The 20,314-nt window shown below is 50.8% G+C and overlaps 4 non-coding genes across 4 annotated transcripts; 3 read left to right on the top strand and 1 right to left on the bottom strand.

The window, feature by feature from the left end:
• Positions 1-13: 13 nt before the first annotated feature.
• On the bottom strand, positions 14-85 carry TRNAC-GCA. Its single transcript has one exon. It is a non-coding gene; the product is annotated as a tRNA-Cys (tRNA).
• A 2,727-nt stretch (positions 86-2,812) lies between these two features.
• On the top strand, positions 2,813-2,884 carry TRNAC-GCA. The gene has a single exon. It is a non-coding gene; the product is annotated as a tRNA-Cys (tRNA).
• A 3,651-nt stretch (positions 2,885-6,535) lies between these two features.
• Positions 6,536-6,607, top strand: TRNAC-GCA. The gene has a single exon. It is a non-coding gene; the product is annotated as a tRNA-Cys (tRNA).
• A 4,794-nt stretch (positions 6,608-11,401) lies between these two features.
• Positions 11,402-11,473, top strand: TRNAC-GCA. The gene has a single exon. It is a non-coding gene; the product is annotated as a tRNA-Cys (tRNA).
• Positions 11,474-20,314: the final 8,841 nt, after the last annotated feature.

Raw genomic sequence — 20,314 nt, forward strand, 5'->3', positions numbered from 1 at the left:
AGTGAGAGACAGCAGGGGGCACCTGGATTTGAACCAGGGACCTCTTGATCTGCAGTCAAATGCTCTACCCCTGAGCTATACCCCCTGATGTAGGTGTAGGCCTAGTAATCCCTTTTACCTGTGCAGCCACACCCGCCATCCCTATAAACTTTCACCACAAATGTTCCCTGGCTGGGCCTCCTGGCAGCTAGCCAGCCTTCCACACTACAGTTTTACGTATCTGACCCAAAACAAGCAACAGTTTGCCGTCCCTGTAGCTTCTTCCTAGGTTTTTCTGGAAAAACACTGACACCAACATTTATAGTCAGAAGGGGCTCCAGAGTCACTAGTATGTGCCATTCATCTGATTACAGAGACGCAAGATGACAAGTCTTCCTGCCAGAGAAAGCCTTTCATTAATAGGATCAGAACCTCGATGCACTCTTACTGACTTTGGGTTTAGAACCCTGTCCCTAAACCGCTGAGCTGCTTGTCTTCCTCTTGTCCCCACCTGCCGTCAGTCAAAAAATGTAAAGGCCATATAATTGGATGCATATGAATAGATTTACACAGACCTGAGGCCATCAGAGGGAATAGAATGTAGACATCATAGAGCATGGATGTGCCCCTCAGCTCCAAGACCACAGGGGGAAAGCTGAGGGGCCACCCCAGGACTTGACGTGGTGTGTGGACTACATCCCCTGGGGTGGTCTCGGCTCTCTGCACCCAGGAATCATCTTGAGAGCTTATGAAACATGCAGATATGATCCCGGGTTAGAAACAAGCTCCTTGTGGATGGTCAGGAGATCCGCTTTGAGGAACACCTGCCACAGATCTAGCGCGGCCTCCTCTGGCGCCATCTTCAGGCAGACTCGGGAACTGCAACACCCAAGCAAGGAGTGGGTTTGGAATTTAGGCCCTGCCCCAGGATCAGCCAAACCAGGATTAAAACCCAAGTGTTGGTCAAACTGCTCATCTTCTGACGTCTCCTCTCGACAAGTGGTTCTTAACACTTCATTTAAAGTTTTTTAAAATTTATTGTTTAGTTTATTCATTTTGTGAAATAATGTGTGGCTGGAGGCAGAAAAGTAAGGGCTCAGGAGAGGATGTGGCCAGCGCCAGGTCCTGTCGGTCCCATAGGCTATAGAACGCACTTGGATTTTGTTCTCAGGAGATCGGTCAGCTACTGAGCAGAGCAAGAAATGTGGTCTCACTCATGTCAGAACAATGGTCTGGGTGGAAATGGCAGTAAGGGGAGCACGGAAGGGAGAGACCTGTGAGAGTATCAGGACGGGTCAGGTGGGCGACGGACCCCGGGCCTTGACCCCAGGCCCTGGTGGTGGCCGCGAGGATGCTCAGCTGCAGACACGTCTGACAGTGGAGCCGACAGGACTTGCTGCTGGCTTTGGATGCAAAAGAAAGAGGGGACCCAACAGTGGCTGGCAGGTGTTGTCCCCAGCCCCCTGGGGTCCTTCCATTTCTGTGGGCGACACGGGTGCCACGGGGAGCTGGTTAGGAGTGAGTACTGATATCTCGCTTCCTTCTGTCTTTCCCTGGAGAAGCTGTGTGGATCTCTGAGTGCGGCGATCAGGGGTGAGGTGCTGGCTCTGGGAAGAGGCTGTAGGGACCCCTGGAGGGTCACCCATGGACTTTTCATGTCCCTGTTTCTCCCAGGGTTCATTTTTCTCTGTCAGCTGCAGGTGGGGGTGTTCTGCTCTAATACACGCGCTCGGTTCTTGCCCATCTGACAAGCTCTTTCTTTGCCCTCGTGCTTAAATATCAGTTTACCTGGGTTTAGAATTCTAGGTTGGAGGTTGGTTTTTTTCTTCATAAATTAAAAAATATGTATTTTTGGCACACCTGTGTGGCTCATTCAGTTGAATACCATCTTGGTTTCAGGGGATGATCTCACAGTCCGTGAGTCCGAGCCCCGCATTGGGCTCTGTGCTGACATCTCCAAGCCTGTTTCAGATTCTGTGACTCCCTCTCTCTCTTTGCTCCTCCTCCAGGCGCACTCTGTTTCTCAAAAATAAATAAACATTAAAAATTTAAAATAAAATGAATCTGGCATTTAGAAAATGTATTTAATAATTGTATAAAATATCAATAAAGGCAACTTTATTCAATTATTCATCTCACCAAAGGCAAAAAAATTGTTTTAATTTCAAAATGCCATGATTCAAGGGTCTACACAACTAAGAAGTTATATGTATCAGTGCTTAATACTTTGGAATATAATTCTAAATTACAGTTATTTTTTTAAATAGCACACACAGTAAGTAAAGGAAATCCATGATTCAGATAGATCATATACATTTCAACCAATCTTTGATAATTAAGACCATCCTCGGCTTAATCTGAGAATATGTATGTTTTTAAATAGGCATTTAACATTGCAAAAAGTACATTTGGGGCTGTGGTGATTTGAAATATAGTTTGAGGGGTTTTTTTACTGTGGGAGGAAAATGGCAGGGGAGGGGTTCTACTAAAATAGAGATCTGCCCGTTAGATCTCTTTAATTTCATTTTATTTACATATATGTTTTCGCTTGAATATACAGCTTTTTAAAATCAGACTGTTTTACTGATTATAATCAAGCAGTAAACACGGTGTTGGAACCAAGGGACAAAATGGCTGAGTGCTAACTCCTTCCGCACAGTAGAGGAACCATCCAACAGGAAGTGAGCTCTGTGGGAAATGAAGGGGAGGCTGATGGCCACAGGGCATTGCTCTGAGGGATGCGGGTCTGCAGGCTCCAGGTTGCCTTGTTCTGGAAGAGTCCTGATTATTGCAATATAGTTAAAGGATGCTTATTAAGAATCAGGTCCTCTGTGGGGGCATAGCTCAGGGGCAGAGCATTTGACTGCAGATCAAGAGGTCCCCGGTTCAAATCTGGGTGCCCCCTGAGTTTTACTTTGCTGGTTATCGTAACATTGCTTTCACCCACCTATTAATTAGGCGGATTTTTTCATTGAGCTGATTTCCGGTGGAGGGTTCAATTGCCCGGAAGTGGAAGTTGGTGGAAAGGCGGAAAAGGGCATCTTACGCCTCAGGAGTTGCTTTGCTGGAAAAATTGCATTGCCCCTCCAGGATTAGACCGTTTGCCACGACCCTCTGACCAACATGTGCTTGGTGATCCACCTCCGGTGCTCGGTCCCCCTTCGCGTGAGCAAGCAGACGGGAGTCTGGGGGCGCACACAGAGGCCCCAGGACATCACTGTCCTCGGAGCCCAGAGCCGCGGGGCGCTGATGCGGGAGGCCTGGGCAGGCCCTCTATCGGGGAAACCTCGGACACCCATGTCCTTCCCCCCACCCTCTTCTCCCCCCCACGCGCCCTAGATGACCCGACGGGCACGTGTGGGGGATGAGACCATGCTGGATGATTCTAAAGGGCCTTTCTCGTTAGTGTATGATTCTCAAAGCCAGTGCCCTGGGCAGGGGCCTGAGAAGCTGCCAGGTGCAGAAGGTGGCCTGGCAGGAAACGGGTCCCTCGTCCCTCCGGTAGACCCCCCCCCCCCGTACCCCGCCCCCCCAGGCTTCAGGCTAGCCCACGGAAGACGTGAGCGCCTTGCTGTGTTAAGAGTTCTGGAAGCCGATTGCGGGGGTGGGTGAAGGGCGCCTTGGCCCTTAGGTGGGTCCTTTGAACACAGATCACGTGATCTCTGATTGACCATCCAGGGAATCCCCACTGCTGTCATTAAAAATATGTATGTTGTAGACTTTATTTCTTAGACAAGTTTCAGGTTTACAGAAAAACTGGGCAGAAAGTGCAGAGATGCCCTCACCTTACCCCCCACCCCGCCCCAGTTTCCACGTCATTAAGCCCTTCGCTAGTGTTGTACATTTGGTAAAAATTGGTGAATGAATATTGGTACATTAATAACCCGTAGTTTACATGAAGGCTCCTACAGTTTTATGGGTTTGACCAGTGCATCATGCCATGTATCCACAAACACTAGCATCATAAGAGACAGTTCCACTGTTCTAAAACTCCCCCTTCTCCGCCTGTCCATCCCTCCCCCGCCCCCCAAATCCCTGGCGACCAGCTGCCTTTTTACCGTAGGTAGTTGTCTTTCCCAGGGTGTCAGGCGGTTGGAACACACTGTATACAGCCGCTTCAGCTTAGCTGCTCTCACTCAGCTTATGGGCATTTAAGGTCCTTCCATGTCTTTTTGTGGCTTGACAGCTCATTTCTTTTCATCAACGAATAATATTCTGTGGTGCGGGCCCGCTTAGACTTGGTGTTGGCATTCCTGCAAGAAGGGAGAGAGAAGTTAAGAGTACACGGACCTTGATGAGCCTTGAGCAGTACCTGGATGGGTTGAATCGCTGCACACCTGGAACTAACATAACACTGTACGTTAACTGCACTGGAATTTAAAAGGGGGTTGGTGGCCAGAGAGAAGTGGCAGATCAGGCCTCGCTAGAAGCTTCCCTCAGGCTCTCCCAGCTCCGCACAATTGTCGCCATTCCTTCCTCTGGCATTGATGCCGTCTCATTTATGATACTTGTGGCAGGTGTCTGTAACTGTCTTTCTTACACTCTCAACGTTTGAAATTCCCTTCCACTTTGGTGGGGGAGGGGGAGAATCTAGAGCTGTGCGTGGCTAGTGGAAACCAGGGCGTAACTACACTACAAAAGGCAGAAGTACCAGACTTTACCCTCCCACAAACCCCAGTGGGGTCCTAAGCTCAGCCGGTCGCATGCACGTGACTGAGACTCGGAACACGGAACGAGGTACCTACAAGCAGGGAGAGTCTGGATGGGGTGGGCACAGCTCTGGCATTGGCGGTGGGGCTGATAGCAACAGCCAGTACCCAGTGGGGGCATTACCAGCCCCCTAATAAGCAGGATGCTGTTTGGGGGTAAAAGATCCTCCCCTCCCCTCCCCCCGCCCAGCTGCGCTTTAATTCTGCCCATTTTCTGAGTGTCGATCTCTAGGTTTCCTTTAGTGGTCTGAGATTTTTGTCATCGTGCCAATAATTTCCTTGTTTGTTTCATTTAGCCATGATCAGTGTCTATTTTTGACACAGAATGCTGGCAGTGTGAAAATTGATGCCAGAAGGAGTTTGCAGGAAGCGGAGGAACATGGCATCGTCTTCTGGTCTTGTTGGGGCTAAAAGCGGCGAACATCTGGCTGGCTCTTCACGAAGTGGGACCTGGCGGTCATTGACACACAGTGACAACTTGACTCTTGCCAGGGTCACATGGAATGAAGTGCCGGATGAGGGCCAGGCCTTAACGTGCTGGGAACACCAGGGAGCACCAGACAGTAAAGTGGCTAATTCCGTTGGCACTGACACTCAGAGAAACAACACCAAGGTCAAAGCACAAAGAGTCTCGTCTCTTACCCCTAAATAACTGAAAAAGCCTCCAACCGCAGGTAGGGTTTGATCCTGTCAGTTACTGACTTATAATGTCAGTTAAATTACCAGTATCTTTGTCACATGCAGGAAAGACAGGACACAAATCAGAAAAGAGCAGGATAGTCACACCCATCCTGGGCTTATTCAATGGACTCAGAAACTTCAGGCGTGGAGGCCAGGAACCAGCTCCGCCAAATGGACTTCGCCAGGGCAGGCGCCCAGCTCCCTGATCACATCCCTTGATAAAAAGATGGTGTTTTCTAGGGTGGGCGAACAGCCAGCAGCACGGTAGCAGGTCGATGGTGTCAGAAACATCCTGGATGGGGAGCTCCTTTGTTCTCACCGGAATACTTATTCCGAATTCACATTGTATTTTTAAAGCGAGACATGTTGTCTGTGTAACACAGTAGTGATAAAAGTAAGCTGCACAGGAGTGAGAAAAGTATCTCCCCTCTTTTACCGCATCTTCCGCCGCAGAGCTCGGTAGCCTCTGTGGGCTCTGAAACGTGACTCTCACTGGTCTCTGATGCCGTAACATAGGTTGCCGTCCTGGTGCTTTTTAGGAAGGACTGGTGTGTGTCCTCCCTATGTGGGGGCAGGTCTGCCGTGGGGAGGGAGGGAGAGCGGGGGCGTGGGCACATGCGGGCCTGGGCTCTCCTGCCCGCAGGGCAGAGGACAGAGATCTCTGACCATAAACCGGGGACCCTCGTGCCAGGGCTGTGGGCTTCCAAACAGCAGCCTTTATGCCTCCCGCTAGCTTCCTCTGTTGTGCTGCGGGAAGGATTCAGGGGCTCCTGTCTCTCTAGTGCCCAACCAAGCCCCTAGGAGACTGCGTCAGGAGGGGATTGGGCTGGGAAGAGGGGGGAAGATGTGAAGGCAAGAGCGCAAGCAAGGGGGAGGCTGGGGAGGCTGGGGCAGAGCAGGAGGGAAGGAGGGGAGGGTGGGGGGCTGGGGTCCGCAGAAGCCTGGTGCCTCTTGCAGTTCAGGTGTGGCTGTAGTGGAAAAGTGTTAGGAGACAAGCGAGGGGTCTCTGGGGAATTACAAAGGCGGTGTCCTGGCCAAATTGTGGCCTTAGTGAGTTGTGGTGCACCTGCCGCTTTCACAGGCCGACCAGCACTTACAGTGCAGTGTGGAAGGCTTGGTGCGGTGTCACAGGTGAAGTAATATCAAGAGGATCTTGCCCTACATGAGGGGGTATAGCTCAGGGGTAGAGCATTTGACTGCAGATCAAGAGGTCCCCGGTTCAAATCCGGGTGCCCCCTGCTGGAGCTTTGCTTTATTGCCGATGACCACATTGAATGTAATGTCTTCAGTGGCCGTCCCCACCTGTTTTCCCCTGACCCAGGTATTTTTTCAGGTGTCTTTTCTCCCCTGGCCTGCTGAAGTAGGGTAGGTTGACCCGCCAGCTGCAATTCACGTCTCTGTGTCCGTGTCTTTTGCTTTGTGACTTTTCCATTTTTCCCCTGGAGATGAGTGTGCTCTGCACCTCTTTGCTCTGGGCTTGGCTGTGTGCTGCATTCTGGAACTAACCAGAAGAAACCACACAGGAACTTAAATGGGAAATTTAATATAAAGAATTACATTATGAAAGGAGAGTAACTACAAAGGTGCAAAGAAAACTAAAGTTATCCCCAGGGAGAGGGCCCTGCGGGGGACCAGCCCACGCACCAGAGTCTAAGGGTCTCTGAGTAGGGAGTTGGTGTCGGCGCAGTATCTATAAGAAAGAACACAGACAACATGAATGGTGGCAGGATTGCACTTTACCGTGATGCTTAGGAGCTTTATATCCCACAGGTGATGCCATTTTGTCTGTAATGATCACGCTGTTTGTAACTCTGAGGTTTTAGGTAAGAATCACGTGTTCCAGAAAAGATCATTGTTTCCATGGAAAAGAGAACAATAACATATTTATTACAGAGTTTCAAAAACAGGAATGAAATACATTAACGAGGGTCTTGTTCTACGCATATAGTATAATATTAACCAAAGCTTAAGAGAAGGCTATTTTTCTTTAAAGGGGAACATGATGACTTATGGGTAAAGTGCCCCTGACCAGGAAGGGAGTTTCAATCTGAAATTTGCCCACTCACCGAAACTATAATTAAAGGTCATAGAAAACTAACTCCAGTCTCTAATCCATCTTGATCAAAAGGTCATGCGCACATTCTCTAAAACAAAGGAAAGCAGGACCCAACAAGCCATATGACACTGTACACTCAGTCTCCCAGGCAACTTAATACCGATCCTCAACTGAGGGACCCCACTGCACCAGGGGCGCACCCTCCAGCTACCTCAGGGATATGTGCGTTCCTCCTGTTGGTTCACAGCGGGATCTCAACAGGCCTTCTGGCTGAATGGGTCCCTACAGGACCCACGGAAGGACAAAGTTGGAAAGGGGGCTTTGGGGCTGCAGCCCACTCTCCAGGTTGCCACAACCTGACATGTTCAGTCTCCAGGCAAGGAGGAAGCAAACCTCTTGGGCACAGGAGAGCCACGTGGAGGTGTGACGCCTAGAGAGTGCAGCATCCGCACCTGGAGGGCCCTGGTACCAAACCTCTGAGGGGCAGAGGCCCATCGGGCTGGCCGCCCGGCAGGTGCACAGGGAGTTGGGAGGGCGCAGGGGTGTGGTCACCTGCCCAGCTGGAGCTACCAGGTCCACCGCGGGACTTCATTCTCCGGGTGTGTGTCTGGGTCCTCACACACCCACACCACTGACCAACCCTGCAGCAGAGACCAAGGGGAAGGAAAAAACCCCCGAAAACCAAACCCAAAACAACGCCTAGCAGGAAAAAGGGAGACAAGCCCCTTTTCTCCTGCAGCGTCCCTCCAGCGCCCTCTATTGACAGCTCTCGGCATTGTGCTCACTTATAGGAGAAAGGCTTCCCTAAGCCAGTTGGTTATTGCAGGGCAGGTACGGAAGCATGAATTTGGACCCAAGAGTCAAAAAGTCGGCAACTGGCACATTGTGTGAGTTGCTTTGGCCAACAGGATGTTAGCAGGTGTATGCAGGCAGGGGCTAGAGGTCATCCTGCAAAGTTGGGTTTGTCCTCTGGCGCTTCTGCCATTACTGTGAGACGGGTTTGTCCTGTGAGCTGCTGGCCCTTCAGCCTGGGCCCCAGAAAGATCACACGTGGTCCCAGCTCAAGCCCAGCTCACCTGGAAAAGCCAACACCCGCTAGGCCCACGGCTTGACGCGGGCTCACCCAGCCAATCCCAGCCTCCATCAATTGATTCACATTGAACGTTCTGACTCACGGGCAGAATAAATGCCTATTGTTGTGTGTCACTGGTGTGGGGTGTTTTTGCAGCACTCTTATGAACAAGACTGGCAGGTACTAAAATTGACACACAGAAAGGGCCTCCTGCTGTAACAAAAGCCCAAGTACATGGCGTGTCTTCGTGATGAAGGAGTGGGCGGCAAGGGGGCTGTGAAGATCCGCTGGGAAATTAGTGGTGTGACTATTATTGAGGGCGGGAACTCAGAGGCTCATGATAACCTGGAAGGCAGAAAGTGTACTTGAACTTGTAGTGTTAAGGGTAGGATATTACAAGGAAACGTACTGAATGCCTGAGCTGTTTAGTTGCAGGCTATTTTTGATACAATACTACAAAAAAGATTTGAGTTCAGAAGAGAACTTACTGGTTTGCAGTCAGAATTGAGAGGCAATCTAGATGGCTCAGAATTGCACAGTGAGAGGAATGAAGCCATCCCCTCCAAAACAAAGGTGAGGCTGTTATTCTATCACATTAGCAAAAAGGCTAAATCCAGAGCCTTCCAATAAGACATAGTCCCAAACTGAATCGAGCTTCATGTGCTCATCGCTTAAACGGGCTTCGTTAAGATCACCGAAGAATTAAGCCAATGCCAAGTACATCCTCTCAGTTGGACAAAAGTATTCCTAGAAAGACTAAGGCTGTGCCTGAGAACTTATAAATGAGCTGGAGGGAGAGAATACGTCAAAGAGAATTGTGGTCATGGCTTTTGGCACGTGGAGTTAAATACATAGAAAACCCACCCATGGCTTGAGAGAGCTATATTGGCGAAAGCGTTACTAGCCAGGGCAGAAAGTCACCAAGACTGGGAAGTAAAAGCTGAGAGGAATGCCCAGCCACACACACACACACACACACACACACACACACACACACACAAAGACATGTTTTCCAAAGATCTCTCCAGAAATTTCAGAGAAGGAGGAAGGAAAAAAAGGAAGCCATCTTGGAGGGTGGGCCCACGAGTTGTGCAGAACAGTGGGCGGGGAGCTCTTCCCGGGGAGCAGAACCAGAGCCCACTCAGGAATATTCCCGACTGCTGGAACGCATACACTGTGTGCCACTGAGTTGGGGGTGGGGTGTTATACAATGTTATTATTAAAAGGCTGGCAAATACTCAAATCGGTATCTAGAAGGGGGCCCTGTCTATAACAAAAGGTAAAAGGAGAGCGTGGCCACCTACGCCTAGCATTTCAACGTCTATGACCGTGTGTGTTTCCCATGGTGATCAATCATTGAACATAAACATTTACATTTACTGCGTAAGTCTGTTCCTGCACCATCGCTGGACTTGGGGTGTATGGGTGGCAGATCATTTGTTTCTTGAGGCTGTAGGTCTCTGGATCGAGAGAAGCCTTGCCTGGATCTAACGGATATCAGGAGATCCTGGACTTGGTCTTACTGAATGAGGCGTTGAGGGCTTTGGGATAAGGCTAAGTACCTTATGCATGTGCGAGAGATGTAAGAAGTTATGACCAAGAGAGCAGACGATGGTAGATTAAAATGTTGGCCCCAGTTCTGCACTTGCTCTGTGTGTGCCTTTTGCCACAAGACTTTTCACATTCTCCCATGAAAAGTGGAATAGATTTGGGGCTCAGTCAGTTAAGCATCGGACTCTTGATTTTTGGCTCCAGTCATGGTCTCACAGTTGGGAGACCGAGCCCTGCATTAGGCTGAGCATGGAGCCTGCTGGAGATTCTCCCCCTCCCCCTCCCTCTCCCTCCCCCTCCCTCTCCCTATCCTCCTCCCCCTCCCTCTCCCTCTCCCACTCCCCCTCCCCTACTTGCACACACATTCTCTCTCAAAAAAAAATGATAGGTTTCCCTGCCCTTGATTTAAAATTTTTTAATGTTTTTTATTTATTTTTTGAGAGACAGAGAAAGACAGCATGAGCAGGAAAAGGGCAGAGAGAGAGGGAGACACGGAATATGAAGCAGGCTCCAGGCTCTGAGCTGTCAGCACAGAGCCTGATGCAGGGCTCAAACCCACAGACCGTGAGATCATGACCTGAGCTGAAGCTGGAAGCCGGATGCTTAACCAACTGAGCCACCCAGGCGCCCCTCCCTGCCCTTGATTTAAGGCTTGGTCCTATGACTTACTTTCACGGATGGGATATTAGCATGTGTGATACCAAGAGAGACTTGAAATCTGCTTGTGTACTTGGGCTTGACTTGTTTGCATTTCTGCCGCTGCCGTGAGAAAAGTCTCCCTGCTAGCTGTGACTCTTCCAACCTGGACCAAGGAAGGAGCAGAAGGAGCAGACCTGTGCCCAACTCACGTAAAAAAACCAAGCACCGACGGACCCCCTGCTTGAAGCAGGGGCACCAGGTCAAGCCCGGACTAGACCAACCGGTTGTCATCCGTGTCGCTGACCCTATGAACAAGAAAGTAAATACTTATCGATGCGTGCATCTGAATTTGGGGATGGTCTGTTATGAAGCAGTATTGTGGACATAGCTGATACAGGCTTGCTTCTCCACTTCCTCTCCCTTCCCCCCACCCCCCAGGTACTGAGTGAGGGGAGACAAGGAGACTGCAGTTTAGGGAAGAAATTCAGGTGGTGGCTTCAGAGTGGAAAAGTGCTGTTGGACCAGCAAGGAGCCTCTGGGGGTGGGGGGATGAAAGTGTGAACTCCTGGCCAGAGGATGGTCTCCAGTCACTTTTTCATGGGCTTGCCAGTTTCACAGGCAGACCAAGAGTGAATAGAATGTACAGTACACTGTGGAATGCTTCAGGATGGTGTCACAGGTTAACTATGCTAATGAAGAAAGGGAGTATAGCCAGGGGGCATAGCTCAGGGGCAGAGCATTTGACTGCAGATCAAGAGGTCCCCGGTTCAAATCCGGGTGCCCCCTGTAGGTGGCTTACCTTATTGACAAATACATGACCTAAGTAGGCTCCTCCTTTTCTCAGGTGGGCACTCTGGGATGTGGCACATGTCATGGTGCTGTTATGAATGATGTATGTGTGGCAGAAGGTCCTAAGTTCCTCTTAAAAGTTTATCTTATGATCAGCAGTTACACAGCCTATCTGCAATTACTTAGGGATCTTAGTAAAAAGTATGGATTAGCCCTAGGAATTATGATTTAGTCGGACAGAGAAAGTACCTGGGAACTTTTGCTTTGGGGAGGCACACCCTCCTCCCCTGCTAACTTCAATTGTAACATCCAGTGATTCCAAGTGGCTAGCAAATTATTTTGGAACATACAACACTATGTAATTTTAAACAGCATTTGGTGGTGAACATCAGTGATCTTTCAAGTTAGTACCTTCATCCCAGGACCGAGGGAATGTAAAAGGGGGGCTGTAGGCACAGAGCGTGGCCAGGTGCGCAGAGGGGAGAAAACGCAGGAAAGGCAGGGAAGGTATGGGCGTGCTGGGGTGGGGACGGATCGAAGTGGCGCCATACTGCTAGGTGTGGTGACAGCCCATGGCTGAGAACTCGACTCTGCTTTACTTTCTTTTTAATGGTTAGTTATTTTTGAGAGAGAGAGATGGGGGAGGGGCAGACAGAGAGGGAGACACAGAATCCAAAGCAGGCTCCAGGCTCCGAGCTGTCAGCACAGAGCCTGACACGGGGCTCGAACTCATCAACTGTAAGATCATGACCTGAGCCAAAGTTCGCCGCTTAACCAACGGAACCACCCAAACACCCCTCGACTCTGCTTTAAAGTTCAAAATTGAAACACACTTATTAGACAAGACTGGTTATTCCTGAATAAAGTGTTTGATTGACAATCTAGAGGTTCCTGGTTCCAATTCAGGTGTATTGTTTTTCTTCTTCCCTCCCAACTTTTGAACCCTCTTTCCATCGTTTAAGGATGCCCAATTATGGGAGCCATGAGGGGAGAAATGTCTCCTCCTGCAGCTGCAGAGGCCAAAAATAAAGGCGACTTTCTCCCTATCTCCCCCCAGCACCGCTGGCCAAACAGGTGCTCCTGAAACACACTACACAGAATGAGTGACACAGATTCCAGGGTTGGCAGCACCCGAGAGCCTGGCTGGCCGAGTCCCCTTGGGTCGCCCCTGCCTCACATGAACCTGCACCTCCAGCCTTCCCTTCAGCACTGTGGGCTCCCTGCCATCCGGCCAGTGAAGGTCTCATCTGGCAGAACCAGTTCCGGTTTCGAGAATGGTGTGCCTAGGCTGATACAACGTGTGGAGTCGGCTCCTGGCAAAAGCCCTTAAAGAGAGCAGGGAGGATCTAGAATTGCTTTTCTGCCCCACTTGTCACTGAGGAAGGTGGAAGTCTGGTGGATTGGTCAGGGCTGAAGATCTGAGAGCCCGGGGACCGTCCCTGGGAAGCTAGCTGATTAACTGATGACATGGATTCAATTGGCCAAGGGATTGGAGGCAACTTCTTCATCCGGCCGGCATCTGATGGCTGCTTATGGCTGGTGTGCATCCCATTGGTGAGTGTCTGTGCTCTGAGCCGTGGTTAAATGTTCTGTGTGCCTCTCCTTCTTGGAATAGAGCTCCCGGTGAAGGACAAAACCTTTAGGGACCAAGTGTTGGGACAGAACAGGAGGAAGGGCCACGCCAAGGCTGACGGGAAGCTCAAAGTCATACAATGGACACTTAGATGCCTGTGTTCTCTTTTCCGGACACAGATGGAGACGGCGGACTTCCCAACAACTGCACTGCAACACTCAGCTTGTCTGCTCAGTGACTGCTGTGCTGAAACCAAAGGCAAGATGGTCGAAGCTCTATGCTATTGGGTCCATGGTTTCACCTGCCTCCCGTATGAATCCATCTCAGTGCAATTTCACAGGAGGTCAGGGCATGCCGGAGTCCAGCTCCAGCAGGTCCAGGGTCCCCTGAAGGATGGACGGTGTTGTTGAGAGAGAGATGAGAGAGCCGCACGTTTCTTTCTTGGTCACCAGGCAGACATCTCTGTTCAGTCCGCTTTGGTGTCTTTTTTTATTGGTTAAGCAGTAACATGACATCAGAAAATAGAAATTGTTTACAGTTTCTAACTCTTAGTGATAAGGTGTTTCAGTTATCAAAGGTGTACAGAGACAAGGTTTACAGGAGTATTTTTGTAGAACCATCCCAATTTATTCTTGGCATCAGTCCCCAAGGTTAAGAAAGTAACAAACCCATCTTACTTTGTATGGGTTGGGGTTTGGCCAATAATTATGACTTTGTTTTTAATTAACATTTTATAATGAAATCATGTAATGCACTTACAGTAAAGTAAATTTTACAATTAAGAGAATAACAAGATACTTTTAGTAAAAAACAGGATAATATACATATTATTTAAGTTAGTAATGCTAAAACTAAAACATAGGTTTTATTGTATAAAGATAGGCTGGGAGTTATTTTATCTGGCTCATAAACCACAAGAGAAAGAATGTTTGTTAACAAGTTGCCAGAGAAAGCCCTTTCCTTGAAGTAAGCATAATGGGGGCCCTGTGTGTTGTTGACCTTGCACCTGGGTTTCTAGTTTCTTATCCATCCTCATAGCTGAAGTCAGTACAAGGGAGGGTATTTGTGACTCCAATAGCGAAAATACATGCAGCACCTTAAGTCTGGTCTTTGTCTGTTTCTTATCTCTGTTAGGCTCTTTTTCTCCAGACCAGAGTTAATTGTAACTCTTGTGTTCTCAGCCCCCCTTATGTTTTGGGTCTGCAAGGCTCATTAGAAGAGCCTTTTGGCAAACATCTGCAGCACTTTGATCTAAAATCCCTTATGCAGGGGCAGGGGGATTTGGAACATTGTGAGGCCTAAGCAATAGCAACAGGCTTAATTTCACATGAGCAGCAGTAGCAGAAGGAGATGCCAGTCCCGCCTCTCATGGCAGGAGCTATGCACGTCTGCCATTTCCTTACTGTGACCGTGTCACCCAGCAAGGCCGGTGCGGCTCCCGGCAAGGGCACCTCCTCAAGTTCAAAAAGCAAGTTGTGGAGCACGGGGGTGGCTCCGTTGGTTAAGCATCCAACTTCGGCTCAGGTCATGATCGTGGTTTGTGGGTTCCAGGGTTCAAGCCCTGCACGGAGCCTGCTTCAGATCCTCTGTCTCCCTCTCTCTCTGCCCCTCCCCCCTCAAAAATAAATAAACATTAAAAAAAAGGAAGTTGCTACATCTGCCTACATGTGTGTATGTCTCTATATTGTGTTCATATTTTATAATCCCCAGAGCTTTTCTCTAATGTTCAACTCTTGTACACATGTATGGGTTTGCGCACGCGTGTGCGCCCACATGCACACACACACACACTATGACATCTCCCATTTGGATGTATGTGATGGCCTTTCTGCTTTTTATCCAAGGATGAGTTGAGCTTTGTAATAAGAGAAACAGCCTCGTTACTTAATTCAAAGGGATATTTAGCAGATGCCTGAGCAACAGATGAAGAACAAGAAGGCACGGAACTCCTAACGCCCCCATTCCCCGCACATCCAGAGGGGACAATGACTAGTTTTCTATTCAAGGACAGCCGCCCCCGCCCCCCATACATCTCCTGACGCAAAGGTCTCAACAAAAACTGGTGTGTGGACATTTGGGAGTTTGGCTTCTCGACACCCATCCGGTGACATCCCAGCTTTTCTTTGATGCATCTGGGATCTGGGACCTTCTCTAACGAGGAGGCGGGCATGCCCCGATCCCCGGTGTCCCACGTGGATGCTCTCTTCTGGGGGGCCAAGCCCCGGACGAGAGACAAAGCACCCAGAGTGGCTGTCTCTGGATGGTGCATCGGCAATCCCTTGAGCGCCCGGCCTCACGGTGGGATTTCTGCCGTGACCCTGACGCTGACTTCAGCAGCTCTGAGGCCGATGTGGCCATGCCTTCCCCGAGCCTTGGTTTCTGCCTCCTAGCAATTCTGTGATGTATTTCCAATAGTTCTTTTCTTTTCCTTAATGTTTATTTATTTCTTTTGAGAGACTGTGTGTGAGAGTTGGGGAAGGACAGAGAAGGAGAGAGAGGATCCCAAGCAGGTGTTTCACCGTCCGCGCAGCGTCGATGCAGGGCTTGAGCTTACGGACTGTGAGATCATGACCTGAGCCAAAATCAAGAGTCAGACGATTAACCGACTGAGACACCCAGAGCCCCAAATCGTTGCTTTTTTTCTCTTTAAAACAAAACTAACGTGTGAGAAAAACAAATAGGTCATTTCAGAGATGTTTATAATCTGCGTATCATTCTCTTACAAAGATGAAGCTATTCTTCTATGATGTTTTTAACATCAAAAGGACCAGATTACTTTTTTGTGACAATAAAAAAGCTTTTGGACACCTTTCTTAGTGGATACGGAGTATTTTTCTGTATGGCGGCTGCTACCTTTTCCAGGGGAAAGATCCACAGAGGCAGAGACCCGTGGCCCCCGTTTAGGAGATGGTAAAGGCCTGTGTGTGGCGCTCAGATAGGCAGTCCTTGTATCTGGTCCCACGTCGTCCCACTGGGCTGCTGATTTGGGCTGTGACCTCTCCGGTAAGGCATCTCCCTTTAAAGCCAAGGAGTAAGGAGCGAGAAGAGTGGGGGGAGCAGAGGAAGCAACGTAAGACCGCCCAGGGAGCCCATCATGCGGAGGGTCGGAGTGGGACTAGGGACAGTCGACCGGGGAAGTAAAACCTGAGCATTAGGGAAGGGAAGAGGGACCATTCCAGCTCTCTAAACAGTCATTAGTGCCCCACTCAAAGACTGGGGAAGAGGCTGCAGTGCTCTCAGCAGGGAAGCTTTCTAGAAGTCTCCAGAGAAGGACAGACGGAGGGCTGTGTGGACGAGGTTAGGCAGTCAGCTCCCACTGGAGATCAGAAGTGACAGGCACCACCACACAGGGGACGCGGGGCTCACCGGAAACCCCCGTTCAGGACCAGAGCCTCTGACTGTGTATCACAGAGTCCCTGCTTCCAGGCTGTGTGTCACCTGTTGGCCCTTCCTTTTGCCCTGACCTCCTGTTTGCCATCACCCTGTCCCGTGTCTGTGCTCCGGTGACCACGGATCTCTGATTCCCACTTCACTGCTTTCCACGCACCGCATGCTTATACATGGAAGGATGCAACAGACGGGCAATAAGGGAGAGAAAAGCTATGAAGGGGACCGCTCGTCACGTGCCCAGTTCCGTGCAGAGCCCTCTAACCATACACGTGGATTCTAGCTGTAACTTGGTCATCAAACCAAGTGTGGTTTGGGCATGATTTGAATTACCTTTTTTCCCCCAGAACTATACCATGTGGGGCACAGAGTAATCAATAGCTCCAAAACCATCAGGAGCTTGTTAGAAGCTCATGTTGTCCCTGGTCACCTTCCCCGAGAGCCTGGCTCAGGGACTCCCAGGTGGGGCCCAAACCTCCCCCCCCATCCCCGACCTCTGTCTGAGCCCTGCTCGTCCAGGTGAGTCTGAAAGATACTCCAGCTGCAAACCTCAGTGTGATCAAGGCTAGTGCCTACAGCCAGGGGCTGAGGGGAGGAGGGAGTGACAGTGGAGGGGAGGGGCAGGGATGGGTGTAGCGCGTAGGGCACGTTTGCAGGGGTGTTAGGAAGGCAGAGCGCTACCAAGAACACATCTCGAGACGGAAACAGTCAGGGGGTGGCTCTTCAGGATTAAACAGTTTATCAGACGCCTATTGGCAGGTGGGGGTATAGCTCAGGGGTAGAGCATTTGACCACAAAACAAAAGGTCCCTGATTCAAATCCAGGTGCCCTTTTATTATGCCAGCTTTTGCCCCCCATAACAGCTGTTAAGTCCCCCAAATTGAAACCTCTAGTAGGAAAGACGAGATGGACCCAGACCCCTCGGTTTCACCTCCTGTGTTTCTCAAAGACTCAAGTGGGCTCCGCCACCCCGACCTCTCTGGCAGCTTCAGGTGGGTATTCGTGTTATTCTTTGACCGCCCAGCACCTGAACCCCAACCCAAAACAGTGAGTCTTGGTGGAAAGTTCGGCCTTGCAACCTGCTCTACCAAACAAATGTGCCAAATACTTGCCCGGAGCCTAGGGCCCAGCTCAGACTTTACGGAATGAATGCTACTGCAGGATACGGAGCTCTGGCCCCTCTGCAGGGGTCACCCAGCGCCCACTGGGGGTCCAGTGGCTTCTGCCCTCCACGTGCTCTGCTGTGCCCTTGGCTGTGATTTTGGCCACTGGGGTCCCTTGGAGCCTCGCTTCTCCCACCCTCCCTCTGGAGCCTTGGGCTCCTGCCAGCCTGCCAGTGACGGTCTCGTCTGTCTCCATCAGACATGCAGTTCTGGGTTCACATCTGTGTGCATGACTGGCACCGAAATGGGTACAGGGAGTAATTCGCAAGCAAGAGATCCTCGGAGAAGTGGGGGGGGGGTGTGGGAATGGGGGGCTACCTGCCAGACCAAGTTGTGCTGGAGTCAGTAAAATCCACTTGGTCCCTCCTGGGTAGGGATCTAACGGGCCAGGGTCCACAGAGACGAAACAGCTCAATAAATTGTTGCCTACAGTCAATGGACACAAAGAGGCCACTGAGCGCGAGACCCGGCGGCTGATACTAACACACCGGGAACGGCCGGAGCAGAGGTCCAGCGTCTTCGTTCGGGGCTCAGAAGGCCACACGGGCCTTCCGGTGACGCGCAGAGAAAATCTAAGGCCCCACATGACACAGCGGAACACCAGAGGCCGACTTTGATCCCCGGTTGCCGAATTCACTTGAAGTCAGGGCCTCGTCGGTCTCTTGCGTGAAAGTTGGGGCATTTGCCAGGGGGGAATGGTGCTTCCGAAACCGTACGAGGGATTTCTGAGAGGAGGAGGAGAGATCAACCCCAACTCCAGTGCCGCCCGTCCCCAGGGGCGTGCTCTTGCACTGGGATGGCAGGAGTCCTCGAAGAGGGTCCAGCGCCGCTGCCCCCCCTCCCAAATGCAGACGTTGCCCACTCATTACTGGGGACAGAAAACACCCAAGGGGTCTTCGGAGCCCCTCAGAATCTTTGAGCTTCAGGGATGGAATCCACATGTTCTGTGGCTTTAGGAGGGGACAGTGTGGGGTCCCCTGCAGGGGGGAGGAGGGTGTGGCCTGACTGTCCTGGTGGGTGAGAGTCCCCGTGCCGGTTCCGAAGGTTTTTGGGCTTTGGTACCCGGAACAGGCTCCCTGCCCCTGCCAGGTGTGCTGAGCCCCAGGTGTGAGGCCTCCGAGGCAGACGGCGCTGCTCCCGGGGAGGGGGCTTCAGCCTTTCTGGCCAAATGCCTCCCCTCGACTCAGCCCCAGGATTTGGCCTTGGGATGAAGAGGAATCTTCTCAAACAGGAGAAGCTGAGGGAGAGGGGAGGTGGGGGCGAGAATAGATGAGCCCAGGAGAAGTGCCGAGGAGGGAAGGTCGGGGGACACAAAAGTGCACCAGCCACGGGCCCCCTCCTGTGCCCGCTCTGGGAGTGCAGCCGCTCTGGAAAACAGTGTGGAGGCTCCTCAAAAAACCATCGATAGAACTCCCCTGTGACCCAGCAATAGCACTCCTGGGGATTTACCCAAGGGATACAGAAGTGCTGACGCATAGGAGCACATGTACCCCAATGTTCATAGCAGCACTTTCTACAGTAGCCAAATCATGGAAAGAACCTAAATGTCCATCAGCTGATGAGTGTGGATCAGGAAGATGTGGTTTATACATACGATGGAGTACTACATGGCAATGAGAAAGAATGAAATCTGGCCATTCATAGCAACATGGATGGACCTCGAGGGTGTCATGCTAAGTAAAATAAGTCAGGTGGAGAAGGACAGATACCATATGTTTTCACTCATAAGTGGAACAGGAGAAACTTAACAGAAGACCATGGGGGAGGGGAAGGGGGGAAAATATTTGGGGAGAGGGAGGAAGGCAAATCATGAGAGACTCTTGAATACTGAGAACAGACTAAGGGCTGAAGGGGAGGTGGAGAGGGAGAGGGGGGTGGTGGTGATGGAGGAGGGCACTTGTGGGGAAGAGCACTGGGTGTCATATGGAAACCAACTTGACAATAAAGAAAAAAGTGTACCAGCCAGAAACAGAAGGCGGGTATTGGACAGGGCAGAGGGGGCTTCTGGACACTCAAATGAGGGGTCAGTGGGGAAGGGGAGAGAGCTGACGGCCAGGAGAGGGTGAGTCAGCCAGGACATGGGGCGACGGGAATAAACAGCATCTACTGGGTATGGGGAGGTCTGGAAGCCACCATCGAAATGGTGTCAATCAGGAAACAATGTGAAGTGAGCTCCTGGCTTGGGGGAAAAGATCAACTGCAGGTCAAGTGGTCTCTGGATCAGATTTCCAGGCCACTCTGAGCTGATCTCATTTAGTACTGGTGTGGGGTGGACATCATCTGGGTCATTCTTCGGGAAGGTCTATCTCCCCCGGCCCGGAGCAGCCTCGGCTACGGGGAGGGGGAAGCAGCTAATGGCAGCAGGCCACGTCGTGTCTTGCCCCAGGTTTGGGAAGTGGAAAGAGCCCAGGACCAGCCAAGTGAGATGTGGCCCCAAACCTATTATTAATCAGGTGTGTGCGCTTGGGAACATCTCTTAATTATGGTCTCTTTTCAAGCCTGTAACATGGGGCACTGAACTAAATTGGTGGTTTCCAATTCTGACTTTCCACTGGGATTATCCCATGGGCTTGTTAAAAATAGAGTCCGTTGGCCCCACGCCCAGCTATTCTGGTCCAGGCAGTCTGATCCAGAGCCTGTGAGCTGTATTTCCAATAAAGCACGTTCCACTGTCTCACCGCCTCACTCACCAGGAGCTGTGATGGGCAGTCCACC

Source organism: Suricata suricatta, chromosome 2 (genome assembly GCF_006229205.1).
Source record: "Suricata suricatta isolate VVHF042 chromosome 2, meerkat_22Aug2017_6uvM2_HiC, whole genome shotgun sequence".
NCBI lineage: Eukaryota > Metazoa > Chordata > Mammalia > Carnivora > Herpestidae > Suricata > Suricata suricatta.